The sequence below is a fragment of the Haemaphysalis longicornis genome, unplaced genomic scaffold (genome assembly GCF_048455015.1).
Source record: "Haemaphysalis longicornis isolate Haplotype H1 unplaced genomic scaffold, Haemaphysalis longicornis Haplotype H1 scaffold_1, whole genome shotgun sequence".
NCBI lineage: Eukaryota > Metazoa > Arthropoda > Arachnida > Ixodida > Ixodidae > Haemaphysalis > Haemaphysalis longicornis.
The window spans coordinates 307391344-307407354 of NW_027526203.1; the positions used below are offsets into that span (position 1 = coordinate 307391344).

Genomic DNA, 16011 nt, shown 5'->3' on the forward strand with positions numbered 1-16011 from the left:
GCGCCGTAGGGAGGGCTCCGGATTAATTTTGACCACCTGGGGATCTTTAACGTGCGCCGAAATCTCGTACACACGGGCGTTTTTGCTTTTCGCCTCCATAAGAAAAGCGGCCGCCGCGGCCGGGAATCGAACCCGCGACCTCGTGCTCAGCAGCACAACGCCTTAGCCACTGAGCCACCGGCTGGGTGTGTTGTAACCAGTTGTGGTATGCCGCGACATACGTGATGTGGCTGATCACAAAGGAGTGGACTAGTCTGATCAGGCTGCATATCTTGAAATTGCAGTAAAAATTGGCCGCGTGTTTGCTTCGCTGCAAATGTCGTCGAAAGGCGCTAGTGTTCTGCCGCCCTTGCCACGTAACTGCGCTCCCACCCGTCACGCTCCTCCCTTCCATTTTCGTTCCTGTCATGACGAATTCAAAATAGGTTTGTTCAATGCGATTCAATGTTCCCGCCTTGGAATTGCCAGCGTGCCATCCGTTGGGTGAACGCAAATCCTTTTTTATCAATTGGTTCTTGTTCTGTCTGCAACGGCACAAGCTCGAACGCCGTTCTTTCTGCGCTTGCTTTTATCTCGTCTTTCTGCGCCATCTCTAACTCGTTTCTAGCTTTTTCATTTGCTATCGCAAAAACCAACGCAACCTGTATTGTTAATTAAAATAATGCGGGTATCCTTAGTTATGTACAGTGTAGCCCGGTTATAACGAAGTAAGCGGGAATCTGAAATTTCTTCGCTATAACCGCTTTTTCGCTATATCTGGACTATTATAAGACCGCTATAATTGGGACGGGAAATCAAGATCACTTCGTTATAACCGCTATATCGCTGTAAGTGGGTTCGTTATAAATGGGCTACACTGTACCTTCATGTTTGAGGCAAAACCTTGAGGCAAAACGTTAATTTTGCCTTAAGGTTTATTTGCGCTAAATAATGTGAGCATCTGTGACCCATACCCGCAGTTGTAATAGTTTGAAAAAGTCATGCCTATATATCCTTCACGGTCAATTATTCTTTGACTTTGGGAACAGACAGACAGACAGACAGACAGACAGACAGACAGACAGACAGACAGACAGACAGACAGACCCAACTTTTTAAGCTTAGGTATATATAGGGTAAAAAGCATGGGGTAAAAAGAAATTATTCAGCACACTGCTTCTCAAGTCAGAAAATTAAGGTTCCCGTGGCATATTTGCCGAAATAATTGAACCTCAAAGGGAGCTTAGGGACCGACAAGTTGCAGCTAACAACTAGTTATCTGATTTTAAACAAATTCTCGAAGTTACTATATTCAAGCCCCTACTTTTTTTCGATTTCGTCATTAATGCGAAATTATTGACTCTGTAGGTGGGAAATCCGGCGTCGTCGCCGATGCAACCGGGAGACGGGACACTTCATGGCTAGTGGCGCAAAGAGAATAAAAGGAAAGTAATTCAGCTGAAAAGAAGATTGCGTCGATTTGAGTCTGTATGCGAATCGGCCCTATAGGGCCTGCGGAGTGCGACACGAGCACGCGTCTCCAACGCCACAACAGATCGACGGTTCTAGATAAGGGTCGATCGAGCGAACGAGTTGCGGCCTTCAGCTTCTAAACGCGTGTTAGAGACGCATACCGAGTCTACACGAGTGATTTGAGCATGTTAATTACAGACGTGGCAATTAGGAGAGAAGCAAAGTGCATTTCCCCTCAAGTACGCTGAGTACGCCACCTTTTATGGAGGATGCAAACGCGGGTATGCGGCCGCCTCACGTTGTTTTGTTCTTTTCTTCGTCAACCGGTATCCGCAGTTTCGCGTACAATGAGTTTCCCGTTGCATGACACGTCGCAAGGATCAACGGGAATATGCAGGCCTACCTAACGTTAGGCCTGTATATAGGCCTAATAAGAGCAAATGACAGTCTCTCAGTTATAATAACGGAGAGAAGAAGAGAAAGACGCAAAGGGTAACAGGTGGCGCTAATTATTATAGGAAACAATTTGTGGGCATGTTGCGCCGAGCTCTACCCTCACGGCGCAGCCTCATTCAGCGGCGCAGCGCTCACCAAAGTTTCAATGTGCTATGGCGGCTCCCACAATAGCGCAATGGCTGTTCGGCAATCGAACACCAATGGTTTGCATTTTATGAACCATAAGAGCGCGTAGGCGTCCTCGAAATTTTATCAATACTAATTCCAATCCAACCTTTGTTGTAGTACACGCAGATGACAAGAGTCTCTTTTTCAGCGCCTTATGCCTATTGGGGCTTCAATCCCACGTGGGCGGCAGTTCGTCAGCGTGGCCTGCACCATTCATCTATTTCAATCTCGCTTAGTCTTGCTGGAAAGAGACAGGCAGCAGCGTTCGGGATCATGGCTGACCGCAACGGGGGTGATGAATTTATTGGCAGGGGTCTTATTAATTCGTTAAGCATGGTGATGACGGTGTCAAAGACGATGATGATGACTATGATGATGACTATGATGATGACAACAACGACGACGACGACGCCAATCAAACCCCTATTTTGGTACTAACCACCCAACCAACCTTCTAAAAAGTGTCCGTGGACCTGTTTTGCCACAAGGCCCCTTCTTGACCAATCACGTTGTCCGCGGGAACAAATTTGCCGAATAAAAAGACTGGACATATGATTTTTTTAAAAAATGTGATCTGCTCAGTGACATCGCGCTATGGAAATTGTCATGCTTCAATTGTGCAATATCGCAGCTCAGACCACATTTTTCGAGTCGAATAAGTCGAATAAGTCTGGGTGTCGTCATTGGCCTATTTTACCGGTTCGATCGCAGTGACTGGCCTTCTCTGTGCATTGTAGGAACGTATGCTCACGACCATTTTTCGCAGTGTATATAGCCGCGGTAATTTCGGCCTCAGTTTGACGATATAGCATCGCAATTGATTGATCTGTTTTTAAATGTTGCAACTTTATATTATGGAATAATCAGTTAACATTAAGTAATTTTTAAACCAATTTTCAGGTAAAAATTGGCCGGTGATCACGATGCCGTGACGCAAATTGGAACCGCTATCTGCGGGATAGGTCGCTGGTATTGCGTGGTGATTCAATTTGGCTTTGCACTGATATTGGGTTGCCATTTTAATTAATAGTTGATATTGCGTTTCGAGTGAGAGAGGTCATGTCATCTTGACGCATTACGAGCTTCCCCCCATGTGCTATTGGCTCACTAGTTCCTTCGCTCTGTCTTTGACCGTCCTTCATATATTTCTAATAGGCTGCGGTGCTTATTGCAGACGTGACGACGTGATCAACTCTGCAATTCTGCCCGTAACATCAATTTTGGTTCTGCGCATATATAGCGTGAGCGCTGACTCTGTCAGTTCGAATGCCGTCGCCGTGATCGCCAGCCGATTCCGCTTTAGTAGTCTGCGTACGTGTACAAGAAGTGAAAAGGATTCTTTTAGCGGCTATGACTATAACAAGGCTTAGTAATGCGTGCTTATTGAACGGGCTGAAGAGCATGAATCCGTGCGAAACCCTTCCGACCTCTGTGTATTACGCGCTGTAAAGAAAGAGGAGGATAAGAAAAAAAAATCAGCCGTGTTACCGGTGCGAAAAGTTATCCTTCACATATCACATATGAATATCTAAAAAAATTGCTTCAAACAGAGCTTGAGCAGGATTCATGAAATAACTGAAAACAGAACAAAAAAGCTGGCGAAGCTTGCACAAAGTCGCGCAACGCTTGAACCATAGCGAAGATGCAAGATTTCTTTCTACGTCAGCACTGAATTCACCACGCATTTGTGCCAGCGTGGAATTGTTACTTTACATGTTTCGTTGTCGGTTTGCACTGTGCTAGCAGTCGCCATCGTCATGTGCATCGATATCGTCGTGTTCCTCATGCCAAGCATCACATGCGCGGTAGCGCTTGACGACAGCTGGGGCGCAGCGGCGGGGCGTACGTGCACGACGCATGCGCGGCGTCCCTGGAGTCACGTCGAGGTTCCGTGGAGCAGGTGTCGCGCCAGCTGTGACGCTGTTGGTTGCTTGGCAACGCGAGGCGCTCCTAGAGGTTTTCGCCAGTTTTTTTTTTTTTTTTTTTCTAAAGCCACTGCGCGAGCCGGGTATGCTTGGCGGTCGCCGCGAGGCACGCGCTCAGGAGCGCTCGGCATATTCTTGGTATTTTTAACGCGTTACGCGTTACGCGCCACACACTACGGCCAGCTACAACAGCTCCACTGTGAAAAAAAAAAAAAAAAAAAAAACCTCTTTGAACAAGCCTATGCTAAAGAAGAAATAGCTTCATATATGAACAGACAAGAGGCGTCAGACACCGCAAGTAGAAGGAACGTTTAACGATCGTTTTTTTTTAAAGCATCTTTTTTTTTTATTGCGCCATTTTGCCACAGGGCATAGGTAACAGGAAAACAATAGACAAAACAGGACAGGGGAACGACAAAGAAGGAAAGCAAAAAAAAAAAAAAAAGAAGGAAAGAAAGACACACAATGTGAGGCGGGCGCACTACAGAAAACTATAGAGTCCCGTTTCGGAAATGAATTCTAACAGTTTCTTGTAAAGTGGGCCGTGCGCCCACCTATGAATATCGGGAGGTCGCCCTGGGCGATGTCCTGTGGGCCCCATGTGTCGAGCTCGGGTTGATTGAAGTCCTGGACACGTCCCTAGCATCTTAAAGAGAGAAAAAAAAAGCTCTGATATCAGAAAAACTGCCAACTCGTATTGGCACAACCTGAAATGTGATAAGTGTGTCAGCTGAGCTATAAGAGGGATCGTCTATAGAATGAAAAACGCTATCGGCGACGAATGAAGTGGTAGGCGTAGTATAGAAAGGCCATTGTGGGGAGCTATACACTGATTGGGAACGAAATAATGGTTTAACAAGTAAAACACCGAGTTGCTGGAATTCGAGTCGACAAACAAGTTCCGATGAGTGGTGGCCTGAGCGCCAGCGGTTTATAATGAAAACTTTTTGAAGGCCACGCTGTTAACTTTTCGATAAGCCTCTGATGACCTCAAATGTACGGTGCGACCGCTCTTCTCAACAAGGCATACGTGACTACGAGCCCAGAACAACACCTGTTGAGGAAAAAAGTGGTTTTGCAAAGGGTCAACGGCTGTTAACGAATCAATCTATTTTGTGCGGGTGACAAGGCCTTGCAAGAGTTTAGGCTAGTCGATAGTTTGTCGCAAGAATTAAGAGCATTAAAACTGTCTATGGCGATGCACAGACCGGGGGAGGGGGCAACCTGGCCTGGCGCAAATACGGCCTGGCAAACGAGAAGCCTCTCCTCCTCTCTGATGTGAGCGCATGGGCCACGGCACTGGCGCTTCCTTGCCTTGATTACTCTGGTAGGCGTCGCGAGGACGAGTATGCCAACGCATTATTATGACGTGTGCTTTAATATCTATACGTTGTGAGTTTTTATAGCCCGGTTTGCATATGAGTAGCCATATTCCTTGGGTTATTTTATTGTTTTATAGGTTTCCTTTGTTTCTTTTCGCGGATAAATGCCTTGACTTTTTGTGCAGATGCAAGGCGCAGTACACGGTTGGTGCTCTTTCACGATTTTTTAATTCGTGCTCCCGTCGTTTCGTTTTCGGGGATTTTTTTTTATTTTTAACTTCAATTTATGAGGGAGGTGTAGAAGGCAGATATCTTTTTATTTAGCTAGTTCATTTTTATCATTTTAATTTTTTTTATTTTCTGCATTCTCGAGTTTTTAAAATGTTCCCTCAACCAATTATCTCCGGTTCCGCTGTCATAACGATTACATGCATTAACTCTGCCAATTATACATTTTTGTGCAAACTCAGGGTGTCACATGGCTGGTGCTCTTTCAGGATATTTTTATTTGTGCTTCGGTCAGCTTTTTCGGAGCTCTTCCAAGTTTTAATGTTCGTTTTGTGAAAGCGATGTATAAGATACATAGTTTTGATTTCGTTAGTTCATTTTTATAATTTTTTCAGGTTAGGTATTTATTTATTTATTTATTTATTTATTTATTTATTTGATCGATTGTCTCCACTTACGCTGATATAACAGTTAAATTTGTCAACCAGTTTGTCCCTGCACACCCAAAATCTACTCTGGAAGCAACCGAAAATGCCTTCATTGTTACGGGTATAGTGGCTGGGAGAGCAGTAGTATTTTACTACGGGCTAGCGTCACATTATAGGATAGATGAGATTGGCACTAATTTGGCACATCGATCCTTGCAGGAAAAGCCATTCGGGTCTTGCGCGCCGAGTTAGGGTCATTCTTAATGCTTCGCAACGACTTCTCTTCTCACAGATGGCGTGCCTCATTAGTGAGAAGGCCCTCTCACTAATGGCCACCGCGGCGCAAACAGGTAATCAGGTAGATGGCACCGCAAACGGCTGGCATCTAGCTACCTGAATGTGAAGGGGAAAAAAAAGTTGTTTCTGTGCTGTTAAACCTGCATTCAAAAATAAAAATGGGTCTCTTTGCCTAATAAACAGCTGGTATTATTTCCACGGCGAATGTCGCTGCGCCTAAATTAAACGGTCGCATTGAGACAGCCACAATTCCAAGCACTACATGGTCCTGCCACAGCGATGTTTATACTGACTACGACATCGCTGCGTTGTCATTTCCTCCACTGAAGAGTTGGGCCTATCGTCAAGGCACGGTCTCTGTGGTGAGTAGCAACAAAATGGAAAGCGATGGGACAGCGAAATATTGTTTGCTGCCAAATATTGCTTGCTACAATGGACCTCATACACAAACGCTCCACGATGCAGTTTGTTTGACTTAGGGTTGTTAAACAGAAGCTACATTGCTCAATTATCGTTATGCAGGGCCGCTGCGAAGATCGGCAGGCGTAAAATAATGCTGCCGCCTGAGGGAAAGTCGGCCGCCAATATCAATTTTCTACCGCAATTAATCGTACATATGCAAGCTAATAGCAAGTAAACGTGGTTGCACTTGCGTCCACTTTCACAAATATTTCGGATACACTTCTTCAGCAAGTAAAGCATCTCAGTGAAACTAAAACAAATCCTACCACGTGGGACAGTGAGGCTGCATGTTTGGCAATATGCGTATTAAGCTGAAGTTTGCAATTTTAAAAACTATGTTCATCTAAGCCCGCCAACCATTCCTGCCAGACATTTATGTCACATGGAGCGTTGTGATTGTTGTACTATAGGCTAAGCTCATTTCGGAAAGATACCGCTGCCCGTCCAACCTAAACAATCAATTTTAAAGGGGGGGGGGGGGGGGGGGGAGTGCACGCAAGCCAGTTTACTCAATGCGGCTCTTCACAATAGCCATACATTGTAAGCTCGCCTGGCTGACCAGAGGCTGCAGGCACATTTTAATCACTGCTGGCCAGCATACAATCATAGAAATCCGTTTTAATCAGATGAACTCGGCCACACAAACAGAATAACCATCAAGCAGAAACCTCACATGTGGTTAATACAGATAAGTACAGAGAGTACCTGTCATTAGGCATATACGTTATTGCACACCACCTCAATAGAAATCGACAAATTAAACAAAGAAACAAGCGAAATCCGCTGTCCTCGATATCTGCTTTCAGCTCACACCACCCGAAGTGCAGATAACTGGTTACCACGTGAGGAATCTATTGTCAGTGATCGGAAGCGCAATCTACAACCCTTTGGGACAAGTGTCAACTTATGACTCAGGTGGGTAACATTTTTCAGGGCCATGCACACGGGTTGGGAAACTCAGATGCGTCCTCGGTGGTTTATCTCAGCGGGAGCCGCCAGTCAAAAGTGCTTTAAGGGTGCGGCTGGAATGAGCACGTGCCTTGTGGGCCACTTGAGAGAGGACGCTGCTTCAACGTCCATTCGGTGAAAAGGCGCAGACACCGACTCCTCTCACTTCTTGATTTAGTAGCTATAGTTAGTTTCGAACCCTATAGCCCAGAAGACACTCTGCGGTGGTAGCAATAATGCTTAACGGGGCCAGCCATGCACGCATCACTGTTCTGGCATACGAAGCGGGAGCAATAAAAGAGTTACAAGCACCTTTCCTTTCGACCTCTAAATGTATCGTTTCCTATTGTCCCTTTGCAACGTCCTAACGTGACGGTTCGTAAAATGGCAGACGGACAGCATGTCCAACTAAAGGTTCCAGCAAGAACAGTTCCTATAAGACAGCTGTAATGTTTTGTTGGGAAAAAAATCGGCCATCTTCGCAGTTGAGATGCGCAGACTGAGGAAACAGCGGAGCTGGTGGTCTTCACTAACTTTACCTTGGATTTTCCTAGGTCTGCCTCTTTCTTAGGAGAAATATGGTTAAAAAGCGAAGCTCTGTTCATGCAAACTGAGTTAAATCAAAGTCCAAAATACAAACTGCAGGTGTTCACTTCACCTCAGCCAAAGTCCGTTGCCAGCGCCCGCGCTTCGAGCCAAAAGAAAATGCTGCTCGCCCTGGATGAGGTGATAGCGCAGGTACGACTTGACAAGTTTAAGTTTCTCCGCTTCATCTGTCTTAATATCATTAACAAACGTCGACTACAAAACCTTTATGAAAGTTCTGGCACAAAGGCTTCAAAGTGTTGTCCAACAAATAGTAGGACCACATCAGACGTGCGGAATTAAGGATCGCAATATTTTTACAAATATCCATAAAGCAAGGTGTGTCCTCGAGTGCTGCGACGCCCTGCTCAGGGGGGTGGCAGTCCTGCAGATTGACTTGGAAAAAACGTTTGATTGTGTGTCACACGAGATATTGTTTTGTATTTTAGACCATGTGAACGTTGGATTCGTTATTAAAGAGGGCGTCACCCTGGATTACCGCAATTACACTACGCGGCTGATCGTGAACAAAAAGTTGGGAGCCCTAATTGAAGTGCAGCGTTCTGTGCTCCAGGGCTGCCCCCTCAGCCCCCTATTGTTTTGCATATACATCGAAGCCCTGTGTATGAGTATAATCAGAAATAGTGCCATTGAAGGTTTCCGGCTGCATGAGTCTGAAGTCAAACTTTTGGCTTACGCAGACGACGTGGCTGTTTTTTGTATGAACGAAGAAAGTGTTCAGTTGGTAGTTGACACAGACAAAAGTTTGGCATGGTGACGGGTAGTTTTGTGAACTGGGCAAAGTGCCTGGGATTTTGGCATGGGGAATGGTCATCAACACCGTCAACCTTTGCTAATGTTAGTTGGGTCACCACTCCAGTGAAGTACTTGGGCTTTGAACTGGATTATTAAAGGGATAGCGAACCATACTGGCGTAGCCAGACACAGGCGTTGAGGGAGAAGGCTGAGAAATGGAAGGGGACAAGGTTGTCAATTTTTGCAAGGGCCACGGCATGTAACTTATTCTTTGTAACGAAGATCTGGTATATTATGCAGGTACTGCATTGTTCGCGAATCAACGTCCAAAGGCTTCACCGGGTATTTGCGGTGTTCGTTTGGGGTTCAACATGGGAGAGGTGTAGCAGAACAAACCTTTTTCGGAGAGTCCGAGATGGTGGCTTGGGGCTGGCGCACCTGTATGTGCGACCGCTGGTAAACCGATTTTTGTTTCGGCGAGATGTTCGCGACCCGTTCTTGCAGAGTGTCATGCAAGTACGGCTGGCGCGTGCGATGCAGGAATATGTAGTATCAACATGGTGCATGCCAGGTGGTGTGTATGGGTATTTGAAGGAAATAGTAATGACGGCCCGTTTTCTATTTGCACGTTTTTCTGGCGGGTACCTGTCCTCTGTGACCCGCAAAAAAACTGTATAAGGACATTCGCGACAATGTTTTCCCCGTCCCTATGTATAGATATAATTACCGTGCTGGGCCAGGCCAGAATGTGCTAAAGCGCGTCAAAAGAATGCAGGTTCACCCTGGAGTGAAAACCTTTTTCTTCAAATTACGCACAGGCACTTTGTCTGTTGGAACCTGGATGCAGGATAGAGGGATATTTGTGCCATGGGGAACTCAGTGTTCAATTTGTAAACAGGCAGAAACGATAGAGCACGTTTTTCTGCATTTCTGGGCTGCTGGTATTTTTGTGGGATGTTCTCCAGAATACCTTTCATAAAGACTTCCGCTGAGCCCCCATGACATACGCTTTCTAGCTGTAGAAAACGAGGAGGGGGCACCCTTGGACCTCCTTATGTTGGTGGTCCTGCATAACAAATGGCGCTCGCGCATGGCCTGGCTGATGTGGACGCCCGCCCTACGCGGCAATTTTTTCGTGAGTCCATATCACAGTACGTAGAAGTGCAGAAGCGCAAGGCATGCGCTCCTGAGGGGCTGTCAAGGATAGAACCCTTGACTACGCTTAGGGAATTTTAGAGAGTCATCAGCCTTCATAGGTTGGTGGCTTGTCGCTCGAGTTTGTGTTTGTGTTGTGGTCCTGTGTTGTGTCGAAGACCGGCATTAAAAAAAAACAGGTGATAGCGCAATCGGGTAGACGCCGTTTTCATAACACGAGGGATCTAGGTTCGATTCCGACCACGGGCAGCGTTTTTTTTTCTTGAGGCGCGCACTATCCTGCTCATGGGCTCCTTGCCTCCTCGCCACTTTGCCTCACACTTCTTGACCTACTGCGGTATATATTTTCTGTATTCTAGAATATCAATAACTAAAATTGTGCCTAGCCATGTTCTAAACTGCTGTTCAGCGTGTACATTGACAATAATGGTCGGCTACTTCTACGATCAAGGAAGTGCCCCGTCACCCCCCACGACAGCATTTGCTCTTTCTGCACTTCGCCGAGCGGAATTTCCTGTTAAAGGGACCCTGCAACACTTTCGATAAACGCTTTGGCTCTTTCCTTCGCGCCTGGAAGCACTGCGAAAGCTAGAGTTATCGTCAGCACGGAGCGGTACTGCGTGGTTAGCTCGTCGCACCAGATACGCCTTCCGTTTCTGCTTTATTTTGTGGCTTTGTTTTAAAAGTTGCTATCGAAAAGCGTTCATTGCTGCAACTGAAGGAAAACCGGCCAACAGCCGCTACATGGCCTTAATGACGCAATTAGAGCGGTCGAAGACCGTCAAGACCGTAAAAGAGTGAAAAACCTTTTGAGCGAGTTTCCACGTTATCTGATGGGCACAGAGCAGAAACTTTTGGCTGAGCTACTTTGCGACCTCCTAATCTAAGTATTGGTTGTGTTGGGTGACTACGTTCTGCGAGTATATAAGATTTCAAAACAAAGTTGAAAAACGTACTGCAGGGTCCCTTTAACGATCGATCCGCACGGACAGAAGAAAGCTCAAACAGCTACACCACTAAAAACCTGCAGTCGCGATATGAACGTGTTAAATTTTCCGTGTGGCTTTCGATGGGATTCGGTTTCATAGCTGAAGCTTAGCGGTAGCCAGTATAAGCGCCAGCGACCACCACAACATCGCGTGTGGACCCACAAAATTTCTTGAACCACCCTCACTTTTGTAATAACTGACGCACGTGGAGCCAGTAAATAGCGGAGAAAAAATGTGCTGCCGAGATGCCATAGATGCTCCAAGGAATTATTAAAGGACGTCGTGTGTAGACGCTAGCGTAGAAGAAGTGTTTCTCGCAAACACATTACGCGCAGAAATTTTAATTACAAGCTAGGTTCGTACACATGCGTAATTCTGGCAGCAGCATTGCGCTAAAACAATATATCGGAGGGATCGATTGATTGATTGATTGTAGGGTTTAGCGCGCCGCGCAATGCAGGCCATGAAGCGCGCCGTAGTGAAGGACTCCGGATGAATGTTGACCACCTGGGGATCTTTAACGTGCACCGAAATCTCACGCACACGCTTATGCTTTTTGCCTCCATCAGAAAAGCGGCCGCCGCGGCCGGGAATCGAACCCGCGACCTCGTGCTCAGCAGCACAACCCCTCAGCCACTGAGCCACCACGGCGAGTTATATCGGAGGAATCAAAACTATTGTGTTTACATAAGCGATCCTGTACGTGCAGGCACATGCGAGCTGAATAGCTTTAACGCTAATCCTCACCTGTAATAAACACCACCCTTGGTACCGGGAATGTCTGCAGTGCCGAAAATATCGCGCCATTCAACCACCGTTCTTCTGCCACTTGTGTGCCTAAAAGAGATGCGAATACATTTTGACGCGCAGTTTGTCTGTGAACCACATAGTCGTATATTGATACCAGGCGAGGGGGCAGTTGATCCACCAATATGTATGTATGTATGTATGTATGTATGTATGTATGTATGTATGTATGTATGTATGTATGTATGTATGTATGTATGTATGTATGTATGTATGTATGTATGTATAACAAAAGAAAAATTCGAACGAGGTAGCGAGCACGATTGTTGCTAACGTTTCAGCAAAGAGGCTTGCCTTCGTCAGGGCAAGTCTCTTTGCTGAAACGTTGGCAACAATCGTGGTCGCTACCTTGTTTGAAGTTTTCTTTTCTTGTGTTCTCTACCATGTTCCAAGTTTTGTTGCTCCCTATATATATATATATATATATATATATATATATATATATATATATATATATATATATATATATATATATATATATATATATATATATATATATATTTCTTCTTAAAAAATTCTTCAACTGTTTCTATGACCCACCCCAACCTCCCCTTTGCTTTCCGAGGTTTTCTTGACTGCCAACCCTTAATTTCTGTCTTATTTCACCGAGCCCCTCATTTCCCATTTTCTGATTCGCTACATGCTTATCGAGGGCCTCTGTTCTGGCAGTCTTGGTGCCAAAGGTAGCTTAAGAGGGTTCAACGCTGGGCGACCACTCTCGACATGTCGTAGACACTCGAGTCACGGCCCGGGGGTCAAAAAGAAGGTCCCCTTTCCCCCGAGTAGTCCGAGTGGCACTGGCTACCACCCCCAAGTGCAGGAAACAAAAAATACCTTCACATAAATACCCGAGAAAGTGCTGGGGAAACAGCCCCGCCGGTAGCGTAGTGGTTATCTCACCAGACCAGTATTCTGGAGGTCGTGGGTTCGGATCCCACCCGGCGGGCATTTTTTCACCACTTTCTTTCTTACTCAAAAAATTCTTCATCTGTTTCTATGACCCACCACAACCTCCCCTTTGCTTTCCGAGGTCTTCTTGACTGCCAACTCTTAAATTCTGGCTTATTTCACCGAGCCCCTTATTTCCCATTTTCTGATTCGCTTATATATATATATATATATATATATATATATATATATATATATATATATATATATATATATATATATATATATATATATATATATATATATATATATATATATATATATATATATATATATATATATATACAGAAAGATAGGGCAGCAGTCTACAACGCCAAAGGAGGCATAGGGGTGTGGTTAGGCTCTTTTCTTTTTCACTACGGTTAATGAAGTAAACATTTTTTTAATATGCAGAAGAAAGAAAGAAAGAAAAACACGCGCCCAGAGTGGGGACCGAACCCACGCCTTTCGATCGAAAGGCGTGGGTTCGGTCCCCACTCTGGGCGCGTGTTTTTCTTTCTTTCTTTCTTCTGCATATTAAAAAAATGTTTACTTCATTAACCGTAGTGAAAAAGAAAAGAGCCTAACCACACCCCTATGCCTCCTTTGGCGTTGTAGACTGCTGCCCTATCTTTCTGTATTTTCCTCAACGAGCCCCTCATTTCCTTACTATATATATATATATATATATATATATATATATATATATATATATACAGAAAATAAGGGTTGGCAGTCAAGAAAACCTCGGAAGGCAAAGGGGAGGTTGTGGTGGGTCATAGAAAGAGATGAAGAATTTTTTGAGTCGAAAAGAAAGTGGTCAAAAATGCCCGCCGGGTGGGATCCGAACCCACGACCTCCAGAGTACCGGTGTGGTGCGATAACCACTACGCTACCGGCGGGGCTGTTTCCCCAGCACTTTATCGGGTATTTATGTTAAGGTATGTTTGTTTCCTGCACTTGGGGGTGGTAGCCAGCGCCACTCGGACTACTCGGGGTGAAGGGGACCTTCTTTTTAACCCCCGGGCCGTGACTCGAGTGTCTACGACATGTCGAGAGTGGTCGACCAGCGTTGAACCCTCTTAAGCTCCCTTTGGCACCAAGACTGCCAGAACAGAGGCCCTCGCTAAGCATGTAGCGAATCAGAAAATGGGAAATGAGGGGCTCCGTGAAATAAGACAGAAAATAAGGGTTGGCAGTCAAGAAAACCTCGGAAGGCAAAGGGGAGGTTGTGGTGGGTCATAGAAAGAGATGAAGAATTTTTTGAGTCGAAAAGAAAGTGGTGAAAAATGCCCGCCGGGTGGGACCCGAACCCACGACCTCCAGAATACCGGTCTGGTGCGATAGCCACGACGCTACCGGCGGGGCTGTTTCCCCAGCACTTTCTCGGGTATTTATGTTAAGGTATGTTTGTTTCCTGCACTTGGGGGTGGTAGCCAGCGCCAGCCGGACCACTCGGGGTGAAGGGGACCTTCTTTTTAACCCCCGGGCCGTGACTCGAGTGTCTACGACATGTCGAGAGTGGTCGACCAGCGTTGAACCCTCTTAAGCTCCCTTTGGCACCAAGACTGCCAGAACAGAGGCCCTCGCTAAGCGTGTAGCGAATCAGAAAATGGGAAATGAGGGGCTCCGTGAAATAAGACAGAAAATAAGGGTTGGCAGTCAAGAAAACCTCGGAAGGCAAAGGGGAGGTTGTGGTGGGTCATAGAAAGAGATTAAGAATTTTTTGAGTCCAAAAGAAAAGTGGTGAAAAATGCCCGCCGGGTGGGATCCGAACCCACGACCTCCAGAATATATATATATATATATATATATATATATATATATATATATATATATATATATATATATATAGCGAATCAGAACGGGAAATGAGGTGCTCGTTGAAATATGTCAGAAATAAGGGTCGGCAGTCAAGAATGCCTTGGAAAGCAAAGGGTAAAATGCGGTAGGTCATTGAGACAGATGAAGAATTTTGAAAGACAGATAGAAAGTGGAGAAAAAACGCCCGACAGGTGGTATCCACCAGTTGCATTCTTGACTGCCAACCAATATATATATATATATATATATATATATATCAGGGTGTCGAACCGAACCGAAAACCTGAACTGCACCGGTATTTTTGCCTGAACTGATCCCGAACCCGAACCGTTATTTTTTGAGCACGCTGAACCCGAACCGGTACTAAACTGAAAAACGAAATAACGGTTAACCGATTCATGCCAAAACGGTTCGACCCTCCGCTGTTGATATTGCACAGTCAATGAAATTCAGGCCTTCTTTTTCTTTCACGTACCATCAACTTCGTACCCGCTCGCGCACTTTCCCCTCCAGACAATTGAACACTATCACGCTCTATTTAACAACAGGGGAAATGAATGAGCACCAATGTAGCAATGGTCTGTTGCTGCTGGAACCGCGAGCTTAGTGCAAGTTGACCAAACGAAATGTCATTCTCGGCAGCTTTCAGGGGATATAAAACGACTTTGCCCTTCCCTAGCTGCGACTTTATTGTAGCAATCAGGCTGCAAGAGTACTCCCCTGCGCAACAGCGAAAGCCAACACCCGATGTGTGCAAACTTTTTGCATTTCGTAATTTGTTTAAAAGGTCCCACACCCAAGGGCGTCCGCAGAACTTTTTGCAAGGGGGGGCATCCATTAGCGGAAGGGGGGGGGGGGGGTGTACGGTTGGATAGCACTAAAAAGGCGCTATTTGTGGTTACAAAAAGTACAAACAGCGAATTTAGAACCAGGCTTGGAGGATATACATTGGATTTTACTACCGAACAAAGAAAAAAAGTTAATAATGAAAATGCGAACAGCTACTGTCACTTTGTAAACAGTGGCCGTCTCGCTGCTCGAGGGTTCTCGACTCACGCCAACTGATCACCAGCCCACAGTACAATACATTCACATACATAGAACTGCACTCCGTCAATCTTCCTTGAATAGCAGCTGCAGACGCCTCTGGTTTTTCTGGGCAAATTGAGAGATGACATGTGTGATGAAGTCTGTTGAAATGGCTCACGCAATAAAGATACTACTCGCCTCTCTGGCTTTCAGTGCAGTACAGGCGTACAAGCGTTTTGAGAGGCTGATTTAT

General features: G+C 45.5%; 1 non-coding gene across 1 annotated transcript; it reads left to right on the forward strand.

Moving 5' to 3' along the window:
* The first annotated feature begins 12851 nt into the window (after nt 1–12851).
* Trnat-agu (transfer RNA threonine (anticodon AGU)) lies at nt 12852–12924 on the forward strand. The gene has a single exon. It is a non-coding gene; the product is annotated as a tRNA-Thr (tRNA).
* The last annotated feature ends 3087 nt before the right edge of the window (nt 12925–16011 follow it).